The sequence below is a fragment of the Herpailurus yagouaroundi genome, unplaced genomic scaffold (assembly GCF_014898765.1).
Source record: "Herpailurus yagouaroundi ecotype Mexico unplaced genomic scaffold, PumYag 184, whole genome shotgun sequence".
Lineage (NCBI taxonomy): Eukaryota > Metazoa > Chordata > Mammalia > Carnivora > Felidae > Herpailurus > Herpailurus yagouaroundi.
The window spans coordinates 17,462,869-17,467,117 of record NW_024412415.1 but is presented as its reverse complement, the minus strand read 5'-3'; positions in this window follow the sequence as shown (position 1 = coordinate 17,467,117).

Here is a 4,249-nt window from a genome sequence, read left to right as displayed (position 1 = left end):
CAATAGCCAAATTATGGAAACAGCCCAAGGGTCCATTGGCTGATGACTGGATAAAGAAGATGCAGTGTGTGTGTACAGATAGATAGATATAGATATAATGGAATATATATATATATATATATATATATACATATATATATATATATAATGGAATATTACTCAGTCATAAAAAAGAATAAAATCTTGCCATTTGCAATGATGTGGATGGAGCTAGAGAGTATTATGCTAAGTAAAGTAAGTCAGTCAGAGAAAGGCAAATAACATATGATTTCACTCATATGTGGAATTTAAGAAACAAAGCAAATGAGCAAAGGGAGAAAAAAAGAGAGAGGGAGGCAAACCAAGAAACAAATTCTCAACTATAGAGAACAAACTGGTGGTTACCAGAGGGGAGGTGGGTGGGGATGGGTGAAGTAGGTGATGGGTGTTAATGAACGTGCTTATTGTGATGAGCACCGGGTGTGGTATGTAAGTGTTGAATCACTATACTGTACACCTGAAACTATTATTATTCTGTATGCTAAATAACTGGAATTTAATTTAAAAAATAAAAAAATAGTAAAGCATTTTGATAAACTAAAAAAAAAAAGAGTGACAGAGGTGTCTTTTGTGATGTTAATGAAATAACTTTTGGACATAATCTAAGGATAGGGGCAGATTGCCAGGGGCTCCAGTCATGTGATTAGAGGGTGGGAACTTTTAGTTTCAACCCCCCTGACTTCTGGGCTGGAGTTTGAATCTAATGCTAATTGCCAGTGAAACCTCCATAAAGGCCAGAAGGACAGAGTTGGGAGAGCTTCTGGTTTGATGAAATGTGGAGATTGGGAAGAGTGGTGGTACTGAGAGAGGGCATGGAATCTTGGCACCTTTTCCTTATACCTTGCCCTATGCATCTCTTCCATCTGGCTGTCCCTGAGTTATAATCCCTTTATAAAAAACTGGTAATGTAGTGAGCAAGCTGCTTTTTTAGGCCCTGTGAATGGCTCTAGCAAATTAATAGAACCCAAGGAGGGGGTTGTGGGAACCTCTGATTTATAGCCATTCAGTCAGAAGCACAGGTGACGACAACCTGAAGTTGCAATTAGCATCTGAAGTGCGCTGGGAGGCATAGTTTTGTAGCACCGAGCCCTTAACCTGTGGGATCTGCCACTATCTGGAGTAGATAGTGTCAGAATTGAGCTGAATCATAGGACAGGCAGACAGTGTCAGGGAATTGCTTGATGGTGTGGGAAAAAGTCTCCATAAACATCAGAATTGGATGCAGAACACTTAGCTGGTCATTTCTTTATGAATTTACTTATTAGAATTATAATTTCTCTTAAATTACGGTAGCTAGGACTGAAAATTATTCCCTGGATCAACGCAGAGTAAAATAAAATTATGCTCCTATTAATACTGCAGTTTTTATAAACCTTTGTATTCAAGTGGAAATGTTCACAAATCAGGGTTTTCCAAAACGATACTTGTGGTTGATTTCTTTTGAACCTATATCTAATTCTCTATATTTACATTGTTGGTTTGGCTCTGTGCTTTAGTCTGTTTAAATCATTTTGCATTTGATTCCGTTATTTCCTGCATAGGCTATCCTGGACATCTACACATTTGACAACTTTTAATGTCTTCCTCCAAACCTTTCAGAGTAAGGCAGAGAGGACTGACTCCCCATGATTCCTCCAGGTACCTGGAGCACCATTAACCCACACATGGGCTGTATCCTGTAGGTGATCCTTTTGGCCAAGGTAACAGGCAAGTCTGCCATGCAAGAACTGAGAGTTGCAGGAAAAGGGGACTTCAGAGAATTCATTTGAAAATCAAAAGCTGAGATACTCAAAGCATTTTTTTTTTTTTAAGAGAGAGTGCAAGCAGGGGAGAGGGGCAGAGGGAGAGAATCTTAAGAAGGCTCAATGCTCAGTGCAGAGCCCAACACAGGGCTCGATCCTGTGACCCTGGGATCATGATCTGAGTCAAAATCAAGAGTTGGACCCTCAACTGGCTGAGCCGCCCATGCACCCCTCAGAGCATATTCTTAAAGAGTAAATGCCTAAGATGGAATTGTCTTAAGAGAGGATATATCAATCTTAAGGGTATGGAATCAGCTGTGCAGAAACAAAGGAAAATCACTGAGGTAAAATACTGGTCCTAGTCATCCAGCTTTATGTCAAGCCTCTTGATAGAATGGCTCTGTTGAGGGGCGCCTGGGTGGCTCAGTTGGTTAAGCATCTGACTTCGGCTCAGGTCATGATCTCATGGTTTGTGGGTTTGAGCCCCGCGATGGGCTCTGTGCTGACAGCGTGGAGCCATGAGCCTGCTTCAGATTCTGTGTCTCCCTCTCTCTGCCCCTCCCTTGCCTGAATTGTTTCTCTTTCTCTCTCTCTCAAAAATAAATAAACATTTACAAAATTAAAAAAAAAAGAGAATAGCTCTGTTGAGAGTTAGATATTTGAAACATCTAGCAAACTCCCTTTGTTCTATTTTATTCCAGACTCCTACAGACACTTTCTGAAGATTTAGCTGCCCATCTCATGAATCTACAAGGAGAAAACAGGTTGGTCAGATTGACCCCACTGTCTGGGCCACCAGCCTATTACATTTCTCACTGAAAATTAATAAAATGGTGTCTGTTTCAACAAAATATATGGCCATTGATGTTCCAACAAAGGATATGTTCATCAATAAATTATATAAACTGTTATATTCATATAGTGGAGCACCACTTAGCAGTAAAAAAAAGACTATTGATATATGCAACATTATGAATTTCAAAACATAATGTACATAAGAAGCCAGATACAAAAGAAAACACATTATATAATCCCATTTATGTAAAGTTCAAAAATAGGTAAAATTAACCTATCTTGTTCCCATTCAGTAGGTTGTCTTTTTGTTTTGTGCTTTTTCTTTTGTTGTGCATACGCTTTTTATTCTGATGTTGTCCCAACAGTTTAATTTTGCTTTGGTTTCCCTTGCCTCAGGAGGCCTATCTAGAAAAATGTTGCTATAGCCGATGTCAAAGAAATTATTGCCTGTGCCCTCTTCTAGGGTTTTCATGGCTTCAGACATTTCAGTCTTCAACCTATTTTTAATGTATTTTCATGTATGGTGTAAGAAAGTGGTTCAGTTTCATTCTTCTGCATGTAGCTGTCCCATTTTCTCAACTCCATTTGCTGAAAAGAATGCCTCTTTCCCATTGCATATTCTTGCCTCCTTTGTCATAGATTAACTGATCATATAATCTTGGGTTTATTTCTGGGCTCTATTCTGTTCCATTGATCTATGTGTCTATTTTTGTGCCAGTACCATATGTTTTGATTATTATCGCTTTCTGGTATATCTTGAAATCTGGGATTGTGATACCTCCAGCTTTCTTCTTTTTCAAGGTTGCTTTGGCTATTTGGGTCTTATGTGTTCCATGCATATTTTAGGATTCTTTGTTCTAGTTCTGTGAAAAATGTTGTTGCTATTTTGATAGGGATTGTATTGAGTCTGTAGATAGCTTTGTGTACTACCAACATTTTACCATTATCTATTCTCCTAATCCATGAGCATGGAGTATCTTTCCATTTGTTTGTGTCCTTTTCAATTTCTTTTCTCGGTGTTTTATAGTTTTCAGTGTACAAGTCTTCACCTCTTTTGTTAAGATTTTTCCTAGGTATTTTATTCTTTTTGATGTGATTGTAAATGGGATTGCTTTCTTAATTTTTCTTTCTGCTGCTTCATCATTTGTGTATAGAAATGCAACAGATTTCTGTATATTGATTTTGTATCTTACAACTTTACTGAATTCATTTATCAGTTCTAGTAATTTTTGGTGGAGTCTTTAGAGTTTTCTACATACAGTATCATGTCATCTGCAAATAGTGAAAGTTTTATTTCCTCCTTACCAATTTGGATGCATGTTATTCCTTTTTTTTTTTTTTTTTTTTTTTTTTTTGCCTAATTTCTGTGACTAGGACTTTCAGTACTGTGTTGAATAAAAGTGGTGAGGGTAGTAATGAGAGTTGTCTTCTTCCTGATCTTGGGGGAAAAGCTGTTTTTCACCATTGAGTGTGTTGTTAGCTCTGGGTTTTTCAGAGATGGCCTTTATGGTGAGGCATCTTCCTTCTAAACCTGTTTTGCTGAGGGTTTATATCATAAATGGATCTTTTACTCTGTCAAATGCTTTTCTTGCATCTATTGAAATGACCATATGGTGTTTATCATTTCTCTTATTGATGTGATGTATCACATTGATTGATTTGCAAATATTAAA